At 41.2% G+C, this 16,080-nt stretch overlaps 1 protein-coding gene across 6 annotated transcripts in view; it reads right to left on the bottom strand.

Annotated features, from left to right (window-relative positions):
• Positions 1-15,803, bottom strand: part of RHOBTB1 (Rho related BTB domain containing 1) — a 71,267-nt gene extending 55,464 nt beyond the window's left edge. For 2 of the 6 annotated variants that reach the window (XM_057530755.1, XM_057530750.1), the window contains exons 1-2: positions 14,945-15,311; positions 12,815-12,865 (exon numbers count right to left, since the gene is read on the bottom strand). The gene's annotated coding sequence lies outside the window, so the exon portion shown is untranslated. Of the gene's footprint in view, positions 1-12,814; positions 12,866-13,837; positions 13,891-14,944; positions 15,313-15,674 lie in introns of those variants that run through there. The other 4 variants (XM_057530751.1, XM_057530756.1, XM_057530752.1 and 1 more) reach the window with 4 other exon arrangements.
• Positions 15,804-16,080: the final 277 nt, after the last annotated feature.

The following is a 16,080-nucleotide window of genomic DNA, read 5'->3' on the forward strand; positions in this document are numbered from 1 at the left end:
GAAAACATTTCTATCAAGAAATGATAATACAGATGACCATATACTTCACCAATACATTATTTTAATGCAATAGAAACCACAGAGCTTTCAAAGAAAAAGGATATAATAACAAATTTGTGAATCAGGTCAAATTAATATTGGTGCGACAACCAATATTGTCAGGCAACATAAAGTTATTTTTGGACATTAAAGACTCAGGGAGCGGGACTTCCCTGGTGGTCTAGTGGTAAAGAATCCGCCTTCCAATTCAGGGGACGTGGGTTTGATCCCTGGTTGGGGAACTAAGATCCCACATGCCACATGCCGCGGGACAACTAAGCCCACGCGCCACAACTACTGAGCCCACGTGCCTCAACTAGAGAGAGAAAACCCACACGCCACAACTAGAGAGAAGACCGCACACTGCAACGAAAGATCCCGTGTACCGCAACTAAGACCCGACGCAGACCAAAAAAAAAAAAGTCATCTGCATTACTCAAAAAAAAAAAAAAAAAAAAAAAAGACTCAGGGGGCAAAAACTCAAATGTCTTTAAGGAATTAAACTGCTCAAAGGTACTTGCCAAAACACCCAGAGATAATTAAAAATGAAAAAAATGGGCATTTCAGTTTCAAAGAACTGTGGAAACCAAAACCAGTCGAGAATATAAGACCAGCCTACAGTTACTTAGCCTTTGGTTTCAAATTTATATAGAAAAATTATCTGTAAAAGATAATTAGAAGGTAAAAAAAGGGCAATTCACAGTAGAAGCATAGCAGTAATAATGACCCTTCATAGATTAAAAGGCATGTAATAAAAAGGAAGACAAATTTTATAAGTAAAAAGAGAAGTTAATGCAAATAACTGACACGAGATGAATAATCAGAATCGCCATCAGATGAAGAAAGCAAAAATGAAATACAACACACGGATGGCTTGAATAGCATAAAAAGTGGGATTAAGTTAATAGATAACCCACATTTTAAAAAAATCTATAAGAGAGTGCTTTCTTTTCAAGTGTTCTTGGCACATTTATAAAAGTTGACTATATATGGACTGATCATAAAGACAAATATCCTTCAAAACATAAGTTATAGCAACCAAATTCTCTAGCCACAAAGAAATAAATGAAAAAGTTAAGAGGAAAGGTTTTATGACAGCAACCAAGAAACTCAACCACTTGGAAATTTGAAAAATACCCATCTAAGGAAATAACTTTATAAATGGAAAATGTTTTAAAAGCAAATATATTTATCACATCTTTATTAAGAGTAAGGAAAAATTGCAAACCACCTGTCTATGATAAGTCAGGGGATAATTATTTAAGGTACTTGGTATGTGATCTTGGGCAAATTACTTAATCTTTCTAAGCCTCTATTTCCTTATCTGTAAACTGGGGATAATGATTTCCCTCAATGGTTGTTGTGAAGATGAAATTAGATAATGCTTGTAAAATATTTTAATCACTATGCCAGCCATCAAGAGAACATTCAGTAACTCTGATCTGTTAAGATTATCATTATTTAAAATTATGTTTACATTGAGTTTGCAGTAACTGAGAGAAGTGCTAATGTATCACTACAGAGGGGAAAGTGCAGGAGAGTCATCTGAAATATAGTTGACGAAAACTACATAAAATGAATACGTGTAACTCGAATAAAATCAAGCCTCCTTGTTCTCTCCCTCTAAGTACCACCTTACCACTGTGACACATCTAAGAGGGACAAAAATGTGACTTTTAGAAAGCCTTGAAAACAATACAGGTATTGAAGAATAGAGAGATGTGGTTCACATAATGTATCAGGCATCTTGCAGCGAAACTTCTAAAAAGTCTCTTTGGGATGTTTCCCTGAAGAGTTCTGCCTCCATGGCAACTGCTCAAACCTGTCTTTTTGCCTCTCAGGACCTTAGAGCTTTTCCCTTCAGGTGTTGCTTCATCCCCTCTCACAGGGCTGGCCATTGCTCTCTGCCTCTCTCACGTGCATTCCCCTCATCCAACGAATGGATCTTCCTTGGGGACCTGCCCTTTGTTTGGAGCGGAAGAGATGGGTGGGTTTTGATAAGTGAATACTTAAAATTTAATAAATTGTGCCCTTGCCATCTAAAGGGCAACGATACCAGTCTCCCCCTCCTGCAACAATACATGGAAGATAAATTGGAAGGAAGTACACTAAACAGATGCCAGTGATTGTGGCTGGATCATGGGGCTGTAACTTGTTGCCAGTTTTCTACTTTCCTGTAGTTTCCAAATTTTCTACAGTGAAAATATATTACCTCTTTTTGGTAAACTGAGATAAAATTCACATGCCATAAAACTCACCCTTTTAAAGTGTGCAATTCAGGGTTTTTTTTTTTTATTATATTCACAAAGTTGTACACCTATTCCCACTATCTAATTCTAGAACATTTTCATCATCCCTAAAAGAAACTTTATGCCCATTAGCAGACATTCTCATTCCCTCCTCCCTCCAGCTCTGGAAACCATTACTTTACTTTCTGTTGCTATGGATTTTCCTACTCTGGACATTTCTTACAAATGGAACCATACAAGAGATGGCCTTTTGTGTCTGTCTTCTACTACTTAGCATGTTTTCAAGTTCATCCATGTTGTAGCATGTATTAGTACTTCATTCCTTTTTATTGGCTGAATAATATTCTTAGATGTATTACTTCTATAATGGGAAAACTATTTTTAAAAAAGTAATGAGTACATAAGCATAACCCTTGATTGTTAATTCTACTAAGAGTACACTGGTACACTCCAGTAATAATAAAAAATGATTTTTGATGATACATAAATTGTTTTTCAAAACCATGTATTTAAAAAGCATAGTGAGCCTATTACACCTGTTTTTTTCTGACTCAACCTCTCAACTAAAAAGAACATAGGAACCTAAATGATATCTTGCTGAATATCAGACATAGCAATTGAGCCAAAAGAGACAGCTGTGGACAACCAGGATACTTAATATATGATTCTATCTCAAAGAGATGAAAAATTCTTGGCTTTTAAATTTTGAGTGTTTAAAGGGAATACTTATGGTAACGAAAATGAGCAATTTAAGGAATTGTTGGGAACTTAGCCCATGAACTATTCTGTGGCAATCAATTGTAGTTAAGATTTTTTTAAGTTGGATAAGTGTAGTACAATCAGCTTTATATTCATTAAGAAAAAAAGTTCCAAATTTGTTTGTATGCCTGTTGTGTATTTGTATACCTGCAAATCACAAACACATAAATATTGTTGCACACTCAGTGCATGAATTTAATGTTATAATCTTTACTTGGAAAGGCAGATTCTACATATTCTCAGTTATAAGGGAGATAGTTCGATCAAAGCTGACTGCAGCTAGCTCATATTAAGGAAGGGTTCAGTCAAAAATCAAATTCTGTAAATGAGTGACTTACCCAGGACATAAAATTTGAAGCGGTTCAGACATACTGAGGGTGCAGTGGAGTGGTGACCAGAAGTGGGGTTCTTGATCTAGGTGTTGGTTACAGACGTATGTTCCGTTTGCAAAAATTCATCAAACTGTACACTTGTGATCTAGACAAATTTCTCTATGCATGTTATACTTCAATATCCTTTTTTAAAGTCAAAAATATATATAAAGCAACAAAGGACACTATACATTGTTTTCGGAGAGCCTGTAGTCCTCATGTGGGTGAGCCTTAGCTAAGGGCTGGATCAGGAAGCTTTGTCAAGAATTGATAATTAAAATATTGGCCAAGTCTTTAAAGAGACGTCAAAGCACTCGTTTGAGAAAGCTCATATCAAGTCTGCAGACTAGATGCCCTTAAAAATCCGTCCTTGTATAGAGAAGTCTCTATAGTCCTCTGTCATAAATTGTTCATTCCAAGTATTCTCTAAAGATGTCACTTGGGTTAGCGTCTGTAGCACCAGAAAGACCCCCTGCTGCGAAACCTTCAGATATGATGACAATCAAACAATTGCATTTAATCATTTATGAGACTATAACATGTCGGTTAGGATTAGCTTATGCTGTCATTCAGGCAAATGAAGAAAACTTTTCCCCCACCACCACCTGCCCCCCAGGATTTCTTAGCAACGTTAGACCATAAACCCAAAATGCTGGTGGACAAACACCTTAAAAATCTCTTATTTTATTCGAGGTTATTGGCTGCCAGCAATGTGTGGATTCTAGCTAGTATTTTCAGGCCATGTTCTTATACCCTCCAACTCTAGGTAGGAATTATTACATGAAAGATTGTACATTATTTAAAAGCAGGATGAGGCACTGTTTGTGGGAGTGGAAGATGGTATCATTATTTTGGAGTGCCACTGGCACTCAAAAGACTTTAAAATGTCCATAACTTTCATCCAGTTATAAGACTTTACTCCTAAAAAAATATTGAGGATTACAAAAAGATTCCATTAAAGGAGTGTTCATCATATTACTGTGGAAACAAAATATTGGAAACAATTTTAGAAATCCAACCACAGGGGAGGGATTTTTAAAAAGTGTCCATATAATGGGAGAGTATACAGCAGTTAAAAATATGTTATAGGAGTACATTTATTGTTTTCGTTAGAGGTTCATGAGTAACACCATTCCTTAAAAATCATGTACCTAAAAAAAATTATGTTCCTAAATATACACAAAAATATTTGGGATAGAGATACATTAAAATATTAATACCAACTGGGATAACTGATTTAATTTTTCTTTTTTTCTTATCTACATACATGTTCCATCTTTTCTATAATGAACATGTGTTATTTTATAACAAAGACATTTTACAAAAAAGTGAGGGTGGGGAGGTAGGAAAACCAGGGACTCTGATATTTATGTGTGTGGGAATACATTCTTCTTTCATTATGTGGAATTAGTGTCTATTCTTCACTTTTTCTCTGCATATCATGAAAGCTGTAAGTGGCGTGCCTTTCATATGGCAGGAAACAGCCTTGCTGCTGTTGGCGCCTTTCTTTCCATTCTGAGCACCCATCCTACTCCATCAACAGCATCATCTTGGAGCTCCTGGTCATTCAGCTCCCTTGACTTCTATCAAAGGAACTAATATCTCAATAGGCCCCAAGACACAAATTACACAGCCACTCAGCCTAGAACAATGCAGCAAGGCTACATTGGCTGCACACTAGGTGTAGAACAAGCCCACGGGAACACCTCCTTCTGTACTCTTTCCAGATCAAGTCATGAGACTTTGAGAGATGTCAGTTCTCGTGTCAGAAGAGAGTCCCTGGTCCACTTCAAACAAATCAATTTTTTAAAAATTTAGAATCGGAAATATTCCAAAGGTTTGCTGTTGATTTTTGTTTGATACACACAAAGGGAAACAATTTCCCTTCCTTGAAGCCTCTTTCCAGGAGCCTTAACGATCGGCTGCCAAATTTAGCTTTGGCTCCATCTCCACCATGTCTAATATTCCTCCATGCTATTGGTGTGAGGCCAAATCTCATCCCTATTTAGAGTGCACAAGAGCAGATGTCTTGACGAAAGGGGGTGTTGGTGAACCTAAATTGAAAAGAGCCAGGAGAACATGCTGTAATGAATGGAAGCACACAGCTTCATGGCTTAAGGTGTTAAAAGTACATTCACACGAAAGAAGCAATAGCTTTGGTCACATCACATAAGAAATAAAAGACAGGAGGGGAAATTATAGAGAAGGCAGTCAAGAAATCAGCTGCTCATTCGAATCACTGGGGGAATTTGTTTTGTTTCAAATACTGCTGCCTGCACAAGAATGTCCTTGGTAGCACTATTCGTAATAGCCAACAACTGGAAACAAACCATCGACAGTATGATGGATATAGAAATAATAAATTGAGGCCTGTTCACACAATGGAATATTATACAGCACTAAAAATGGATGAACTGGGACTTCCCTGCCGGTCCAGTGGGTAAGACTCCACGTTCCCAATGCAGGGGCCCGGGCTCGATCCCTGGACGGGGAACTAGATCCCACATGCATGCTGCAACTAAGAGCCCACATGCCGCAACAAAGATCCCACGTGCTGCAACTAAGACCTGGTGCAGCCAAATAAATAAATAAAACAAAAAATTTTTAAAAGATAAAATTGAAGAGTTTCTTTAAAAAACAATGGATGAACTACTGCTGCATACATTATAATGAATCTTCCAAACATAATATTGAGGGGAAGAGGCCAGACACAAAAGAGATTGCATTTATATAAAAGTTCACAACCAGGCAAAACTAATTCCTGGTATTAGAAGTCAAGGCAGTGGTTGCCTCGATTGGGTAGTGATTGAATAGGGGCTTAAGAAGGGATTCTGGGTGCTGGTGATGTTCTGTTTCTATATTTAGGTGTTGGTTAGATTAGGTGAAGGTGTGTGGTCAGTTTGTGATAATTCTTTAAGTTATATATTTATGACTTGTGTATTTTTCTTTAAATAAGATACAGTTCAATAAAAATGTTTTAAAAATTCAGATTCCTGGGCCCTAACATGAATTTACTAAAACCGTAGGTTATAAATTCCTGGGGGTATTCCAGTGTATAGCAAAGGTTGAGAATCACTGGGACCAGATGGTCCATACCCAGTGGTGTGCTAGAGCCAGCCTCTACTAGCCCACGAACCAACTGTTAAGTTTTCAGGACTTTTGCAAGCCTGTTAAAATAGGGTCAGTATTGAAAATTAAAGTAGATAAAGTTTCAATTAAATAAAGTATACTAAAAACAAAGGTACTAAATACTCAGAACTCACCCTTTGTATTTATTTTATTGTTATCTATATTTTGAGGTTATTTATGCAAATTTTATCGGTATGGTGGAAATGCTAGATAATGGTGTGCTACTGTACCCTCTCTTTCCAACTCCAGCTCAGTCACAATGGTGGCTTCAAATTGGCCATGATGGGAGTATTTATACCAGTGAAATTGGCAACCGCTTCACATCAGGGCTTGCTTTATTGTTCTGTTGATTGTCTTGACTTAAGAAAATGATTTTAAAATGTTAATAATGCAGATTAAGCTTAAAAGTGTGTAATATGTTTAGCTGTTACATTATGAATAGTACATTTAAGGAAATATCTTTATAGTATTTAAAAGCTATTATCTGGTTCAGCAAAGAAGTCATTCATATCTTTGATGAATGAGTACAGTTCTGACATATGTCTTTATTTCACTTTTATCTTACTCATTAACATAAGGGAAAATATCAGCCAACGTTTATATGGGAATTACACTCATCAGTTGTACCACAGGTCAGTTCTCAAAAACCAACAAGTGTTTTGTGAGACCCAATTAGCTAGCTAGATGGAATTCACAACAAAGAGTATTCTTTATTTTATTTTTTTATTTATAAATTGTATGCTTTATTTATTATTTATTATATTTTTATTTATAAATTGTATGCTACACACATCCTCTGTCAGTAAAATTTATAATCAACTTATGTATGCACATAAATGCATTCCTTTTTTCCCCAGAGTGCTGGTTGATTTACCAGCATATCCCTTTCATGACTTTCATAAGATTCCATGACTCTCTATTATAATTTAAGAAAGAAGCAAACAAAATAAGATGGGAGCCTTACAGCCTCCAAGGCATGAGTTTCAGCATAAGATAGAGTAATGACTATACTTTAGAGAGTATAGTATATTTCACTACTCAAAATGTGGTCCTCAGACCAGTGGCACCGGCATCAGTGAGGAGCCCCTGGGAAACACATCATCTCAGGTCTCATCCTAGAACTTCTGAATCAGAATCTGCTTTTTATCGAGATGCCCAAGTGATGTGTATGTACATTAAAGTTTGAGAAGCACTGCTTTAAAAATAAACTTCTTAGTATGAACTGAAACTTATATAACCGATTTGAGACTAGTAACAGTCTAGCAGGTGGTGATCTGTAAGCATCTCGCCCCAGCTGAGCCATAGCACTGGGGAAAACAACTAATTGCTACACCTAAGCCTGAAGAAAAGGACATACATCTTGCCATTTGTCACATTTGTCAAATACTGAAACGGAAAACTAAGCCACTAGGAAAATAAAGGCTATTCTAGGCCACTTGGATTATTAATGTCAAAAAGGGGGGAAAAGTACAAGTAAGAAAATAATCGTATCAGTAGCTTTCCTGCATGTATAGGATGAATAAGACACATTGCCAAAGGCTTGGTTCCTAAAACCCAAAGCAGGGCAGCAAGTGCCACATGACAAAGCGTGGCAGCTGGAGAGAGGAGTGTGATGAAACACTTCCCAGAGATGTAATTTAGGCCAGGGTAGCTATCAAGTGCTGCGGGTGAAAGGGGGAAATTGTAGTGCTTATGTTTTTCCCAATCAATAAAGCAGTCAGCAACCCAGGGCAAAGAGAAAAGACAGGGCCAATGCACAGGAAAGATTCAATACTAGAGTTAATTGAAATGATGGGAGGAAACTCTCACATGTTTTGAAATTGAAAGCAAAAATATTTTACTGGCAACACTATTCTCTGGAAATATTTCTTAGTTATTTGGCTGAAAACATAGCGGATGCTTTGAGATGCAAAGGTCTATGTGGAAAACACGTTAGATACTTAAACAGTGTCTGGAAGGAAATGAGAGCCACAAATCTTCAAGAGGAGCTTGGTATTAGTCTGAGGCAGAAACCGAAGCAATAAAATAATTCAAGTAAACCCTGGTAACCCTAGAGCATGAAGAAGACAAATGTAATTGTACCCAGGTGTGCCCACGCCACTGGTACTGAGACACAACTGGGCCCATTTTCACCCAAGAAAAAAGGTCACTATAATCATTCCTTGCAATATCAGACTTCAAATGACTGAAGAACATTTAGCAGCAAAATGACATGAATGCCCTTATGTGTTATAACATCTTCCCTTAAGATACTTTAGCAAGGCTAGGAAGAGAACTCACCCTTAATGAGCACCTACTATCTGTTTTACATGTGTGATTTCATAGCATCCGCATAATCCTCTGACAGAGGTGATACTGTTAGCATTTTACAGACGAGCAAAATAAGGTTCAAAGAAGTATGTCACCCACATCACATAGTTAATAAAAAGCCAGAACTCCACAGACAAAATTAAAAAGCTCCATACTTGATGAAAACAGGTATCTCAACAAAGACAGCTTGGAAGGGATCAAGAGTATGGAGCTGTTATGTTTTGAATACGAGGCAAGACTGGTCTATATTGGTGTCAGTGAAGATAAGTGAGGCTTCTCCTAGTACCCACCTTATCTTTACATTGCTGGAATCCTCTTATCACCCATTTCTGGATGTATATTAGGTTTCAGATGTGTTTCAAACTTGATAGCTGTAATTTGGGCTAAGTTGGAGGCTTCAGAAGACTTGGCACGTTTCAGGCAGTGTTATGTAATAGTATTGAGCCCTGGGCTGGGCCTTGGAAACCTGGGTTCAGTTCCAGCTGTGCCACTTATAAACTGTAAGAGTGGTGAGTTACATTGCTTCTCTGGGTGGCAGATTTCTTTCACCTACATGAGGTTGGATTAAGTATCCTTAAGAACCTTTCCGGGTCCATGATTCAACCCTCCATGACTCAACTGCTTAACAACTGTGACTTCCATCAAAATATATTAGAAATGACCTGAAGAGTTAACAAGTCTGTCCAGACAAGACTGCTGTGTGGTTCAAGTTACCAAATATAAAACAAACAAAAAAAAAAACAACAAAAAAACCAAAATTCAAAAAACCCTACAAGAATAATTACTTAACTCCTGTACTCTACCATCTGCAAGAATAACCTGGAATTTAATGTTTTTAAAGTGTTTTTTCCCCCCAGGATATATTTAAAACAAATATATATTCAAGTTCTTAGACAGATCTGGGTACAAATCCAAGCTCTACCTCCAATTAGTTCTCTGACTTAACATATCTGAGTTTCCCTTAGGCTTCTGTAAAATTGGAATTAATAATGAATATTAGCTGTAATGCAGTCAAGTGTCTGGCATCTAGTAGGAGCATACTAAGTACTGGTTATTGTTATTCCAGTGGTCATTAGGGGTCTGGACTACCACTGGGTAACAATTCAAAGGAAATTTCTCCACGGAGGGATGGAGCCTTAGACTGTACCTCATTAGCACTGGGAACTTGCCATTAATCTGTGTCTATGCAATAACAAACTCAGGTGCAGAGCGGAGAAATGTAATCATGCTTCTTCTGGACCTACTGGCATCTATCTCTTTCTTTCTTTGTAAAACCTTCTAATTCACCCTTAGTGGATAAAACCTTATAAGAGAAATGTTGATGTATTTGACAGGACAGCTGGAGGGAGTGTCTGAAGACAGGAGTGTCCTGGGACATCTGGAAAGAGTGCCTGTCAGACCCACGTTTCATTTTAGTGGCTTTTTTTTTTTTTTGCCTATTTCCCAGTTTCTGCCCAATGCGCACAAAGAACAAAAGATTCTAGGAGAAGGTGACCTTACTTTGTTTATAAGCCCCACCAAAAAAAACAAACAATTTTGATGCTGACATATCAATAATCAATCCATACACATCCCATCCGTTTGAGTGACTGCTTCTTGCCCTTCCTGCCAAAGCTCTCCCTTTCCCCATCCCCTCCCCCAGCACTCAAACACTCTCCCACCCCCTCCCCCTTTCTACATGCACCACAATTTTTGTGACTTATTTTTCCTTCCCTGTCCAACTTTTGTTTTGGTGTTGCCAGGTTGGTGGGAAGACTGGGTGAACAAAAGAAGATGAACACAAGAACCGGATTCAAATCGCCTGTACTCTTTGAACCCTAGCCTTCACATAATGAGGTTGAACTGCCTGTTTTCTAAAAGGAAGACCAATAGAAAGGTTAAAGAAAAAATTCCTGTTTTCTACAGGTAAATTTCCTGAGCAAAAAAACATAGTAAAGTGTCAAATATTTCCAGGCATGTTTTAAGATAAGTCAAGCGTATTAACCAAAGCCTCTGAAGTTCAAAAAAGCAAACAAATGATTGCTAATTAACTTACTACTAGAGATACCATGCTCATTCTGAAGCTTCTTTTGGTGCTAACATTATATGATTCAGAGTATAATTTTACTCTAAGTAATTATAGGTTTATAGTTGTTATATGGATAATTTACGACATACCATTGTCATAGCTAAGCAAGTATCAGTTGATAATGAGGCCTTAACCTGTAATGGGATCTTCCCAGTCTAACAGTGCTCTTAGGATCTATTTTGTAATGATACACTATATAACAACTTTTACAGGACAAAGGTGTAATAGGACAGCTTATAACAACCCCTTACATGCTTAAAAGTATCCCTTAACTAATTAAGCTTTTAGGGTTATTAGCTTGAGTTGGGGTTTTTCAGTACATTAAAAAAGATGATATAGTAAAGCTTTCTCTAGTAATTTATTCCCCATTTTATTTTTTATTATCCCTTTATATAATACTCTCTGAGAAGGATTAACAACTGTTACAAATTATTCTACAGAAAGTAGGAGGGGAGTATGAAACGGGGGAAGGAGACGGTTGTCAACCCCGGCAAAAACTGAAAATGTCCTGCTTAATCTTTAAATACTGGCCATTTTCAGGACTTTAGTTGGTATTTAACTATTAGGTATCCAAATCTATCTACGTGGCACATATCAGACAAACTGAGGTTTCAGAAGGAATCCAGTATGCCAAATTGTAATGCTTTCTCGTTGATGCTGTGAAGATTCAGACAGCTCACAATTTTGTTTCAATGCTTTTGAAGCGATAACACCTTGAGTTTGAGATACTGTAATTTAGCAGTTCTAAATGAATGCATGTCTCCCTCTTGGTTTGAAATTCTACATTCTGTCTTTCTTCAATCTCTCACCCTTTTATTATCTATCCTGACAAAAATGTGCTTGGAAATTTTTTTCCATGCATACATGGAATTGCAAAGTAGTCCCACGGGGTGGAAAATGCTGAACTTCTCGTAAATGTACCATTGACCCTCAGTTCAAACTTCTGGCATGTATGATCTTGATTTATTTTCTCACTTTTACTACATGAATGTTTAATATCTTGTCTTTTAAATCTGTTTGTGAGATCCTTAGAACCAGAGACCCCATGGTAAAAAACTTTCTTAAATTTTTGACAGGGCCATGCCAGAAAGTACATATGAATACTTAATATTTTGCTGTTTTACAATACTTAAGAGAATGGAATTTATTCTTTTGTAACAGCTGTGCCACTGAATGTTACTACATAAGCTGTAATTACCAAGTTATCTTAGGCAAGTCGCTTACCCTTTCGTGGTCCCAGTTTCTCTACTGGAGATAAGATTTTTCCAATTAGAGAATTTAGGTTTTGGAGTAAGACAGCACTTGAAAAAAAAATATTATTTCTTCCATTTACTAGAGAAACAGGAATTGAACCTATTACCTAACCTCTCTGAACTTTCAATTCCTCACCTGTCCTTTGGTGACCAAGGGAGTAGTTACACCTAACAGGGATTTTTTTGATGCAGATTGAGAACATAGTATAAAGAATGCGGCACGTTACCTGAACTTTGGTTCATGCTCAAAAATGTCAGGTATTATTGTATCAATTTTCTTTCAGCTTTAGAGCGCTAAGATTAGCATAGATGTCAAATCTTAGTTATCAAGCACCCAAATCCCCAGTATCTTCAGCTATTTTGGCACCACTTGGATCCCCCCAAAGTGAAAATGAAAAGTCTTACAGAGAACAAACTGATTCAAGGCCCATTTTAGTACCATTTTGCTCACAGGGTAACTAGAACAATTTTAATAATCACTGAAATTGTGATATTCATAATTGAGTCAATAAAAACATGACAAAGACAAACCGTTTTAAGCCAAATGACTAAGAAAGTTGTTCTGAAATGCATGCTCAGAATTAGACACAGGATGTCAGCAATTTATGGTCATGGGTTTGCTCAAAGAACACTGACCTGGCTTGCTGGAAGTGAAGAACAGAACACCCCGCTCACAGCTGGACTTACCTACACAAAAGAGAGAAATACTTTATAAATCCTGCTGCTTGCTAGGAGCACATGGGGAGCCACTGACATTTTTAACATACATTGTTTTCCTTTTTTCCCCCCCAAAGGGCAGACTCTGCTTTACTTTTGCCAAGTGTCAGTGTTAAAATGGCATTTCTTGCGGTCATATACATCCTGAAATAGCTAGGTTAACTTTCTGCAGCATTTCTGAAAGTCTGTTTCTGAGCCTTTGGGGATGATACAGAGAAAAGCACTTAACCACAAACTCAGGAATAGGAACAAGGAAAACCTTGCAGGCATTTAACAATACGGAAGTCAACGAAGTGGACATGCTATTCCTCCAAAATAGCATTTTTTGGACCATATTATCATAAGTGAAAGTCCACATGGTTCTGGTTTTTACTATTTGATTACATTTGTATAGTTAATAAGTTACGCTGTTGTGCCAGTGACCTCGAGCTACCTATGTTTCTATTTCCACCTCTTTGATCACACATAGCCCCTATGTACTTAAATTTACGCTCCTCTCAAAACAACAATCAATGGGGCAAGCTAAGAGTACTATGATTTCATTGCTTCCGACTGAGTTTTCCAAGCCTTCCACGCTGGGATGAACAAGTTAAATCCCCTTCCCACGAATACGTCCAAATACAATCCAGGCATCTCAGAGGAAACTCAGTTGAATAATAATTTGCTGCCCACTTCACCTGCGGAGCAGTGTGTAGACATTATTTACATTGAAAAGAGCTTGTGTTTCTTTTCTAGCAATCAGTGACCCTCTTGGGCATCTACAAAGTTACCGGAAATGAAATATAATTCCAAATTTCTGAAGAGTGTTTTTAAACAAACTTATCTGTATGTTTAGAAAAGCCTAGCGTTTGCTGAAATCAAACACACACAGCCTATTGGCTATTTATATCTGCTGATAGTGAGAGCACAGTTAGACAGAGATGAAAACTACTGATAACATACTTCTGCCGCTTAGAAAGGATCCACAGTACCGTGTAGAACATGCAGCACTGCCCCGGTTGGTGGTGGGGAGACCCAAACTAGTGAAACCTCAAGCTGAGCGTCTGGCTGGGGTTCAACAGAGCTGCGTGAACAGCACGGGTTGGGGCAAGTTCAAAGTCAAGGCGCCTCCTCTGGTCTTAACTTCCTAGGTCTTCCTAGGTCTGGGTGCCTTTGTGTATATACCGATCTTCGTGCCTTTCCCCGCCCCCAACCCCAGCAAACGTGTGCAGCCAGCTCGAAAGGCACAGCTCGGGTGCTGACGTGCAAAACCAAGTCAGAACCCTGCGCCTGGCGCTCCCCTCTAACTTTCTGGCTTGTCCAAGTCTAAATATTGACAGTGCACCTCAGTTGAGATGTTTGATATTGCTGAGGGTAGAAACGGCAGAGCGAACAGTAGGATCGGGTGGTCCATTTTTACACAGTTGGGCCTTCCTTCCACTTCGTCTTCTGTCGTAGGGGTTGGATTCCCTGTCTGCACATCCCCACCCCCCGTTTTTCTCCCCGAAAGCTGAGCGCGCAGGGACAAGGTAAGGTGTTCTGCCAGCCCCTCATGGCAGCTCCTACTGTTGTCACAGCAACTCACAACAGACTCCGTGGACACCGGCTGGTGGTGGGAAGCGCCGAACTCTGGGCTGACCGGTCAGGGGGGGTGCAAGCGCCCAAGGGGTTCGGGTATCCCCCTCCCCACCACCGTCCTTCCAAGGAAAAAAGCCCTCTGGTCTGCGCGGTCCCCCACCCCCCGCGCCGTCCCGGCGCAGCCCGCCTGCTAAGGGTGCCTGTTGTGCATTTTCTCAGCCGCAAGTTAGGGGTGCGGCTGGACGGGCGCTCCTAGGAATCTCCTCTGCTTGCCTCTGATGGCGGGGCTCCCGGCCTCGCGAGAGAGGCGAGGGCGGCTCCCAGAGCAGCTCGGTGCCACGACTCTCGCTCGGGACGCTGCCCGCCGCGTGGCGCGCGGCCCGGGGCTCCCACAGGCCACCCGCCGGGGCCGGGGCGGGTGGAGCGGGGCTCCGCGGCGGCCGCTCGGAGAAGAAGTTTCACAGCATAGCGCACTCACGACACAGAACCTACCCTGAAGCCGAGCGAGACGCCAGCTCTCTCCGCCTTCAAGGGCTGGGGGAGCGGGGGGGGCGAGGGGGGCGCTGGCCCCCGCCACTCAGCAGCAGCCACGACTGCGCGCGGTCGCGGGTGTGCGGGGCCCCTGCGCGCGGCGCGCCGCCCGCCGCCCAACTTTGCACAAAGGCAGCATGGCACTGCCTCGCCTCCCGGGCTCGCCCGGCGCCGCGGCCGCTCTTCCCGGTGCCGGGCCGGAGGGGCTCGCCCCTTTCCGCCGCCGCCCCCCAGCCCTCCCCTTTTCCTCCCGCCCCCACCCGGCTCTCAGGCTGGCTGGCCGGCCGGGCGGAATACAGCGCTCGGCACCCAGCTCCGCCGCCTTGGCGGCCGCCGCTCGCTCCGTGACGTTAGCAGCCTTCGCGGCTATTTATAGCCACACGGTTGGATTTCATTCATGAAACCTGGGCCTGGTGTGTCTGTGCGCTGGGGCGCGGGTTGCAAAGGTGCCTCCGCTTGACGCGGACCCGGGGGGCCCGGGCTCGGAGGCAGACTGCCCGGGGGCTGGCGTGCGCAGTGCCTGGCAGACCCCAGCCCCGCTCGCTAGCGGCCAGGCGGGGAGGGGCAGGACGACCAGGGCCCCCCCCCCCACTCCACCCCACCCCGTCCTCTGTCCCCAACACTCCACCCATTCCCTTACAACTGCTGGCCCTTTGTCCCAGGCTCCGGAAAAGTAAGTTGGGCCACTAACCGGCTGGGCAGCATGGTTTTCTTCCCCCCAGGAGCTGACCGGCCGCGGACTCCGAGGGAGGACATGGGCTTTTGTTTCAAAACCGAGCCCAGCTGCTGACTAAGGGCTGCGTTAGCCCAGTCTCCTCCTCCCCTGGGCGCTGCACGTGTTGGCCGGCTCCCCGCTCTGGGTTACCTTCCTCTGTGACTTGGCTCGTGGGGGTCCCCGCAGGGGGCAGTAAGGTCACACGGGCTGCCCCCGCATCCCCCCGACCCGAGTAAGTAGGCGATTTACAACCGCCTACAAATGGCTGAGTGAGGAAGTGAAATTGACTTCTGGCCGCTCGTGGGTTGTCAGAATTCTTGGATGCCCACGACAGTCCATCCTTCCTCGTGAACTCTTTCTTACTCTTCCAGGCCGACTTTGA

Source organism: Balaenoptera acutorostrata, chromosome 16 (genome assembly GCF_949987535.1).
Source record: "Balaenoptera acutorostrata chromosome 16, mBalAcu1.1, whole genome shotgun sequence".
Lineage (NCBI taxonomy): Eukaryota > Metazoa > Chordata > Mammalia > Artiodactyla > Balaenopteridae > Balaenoptera > Balaenoptera acutorostrata.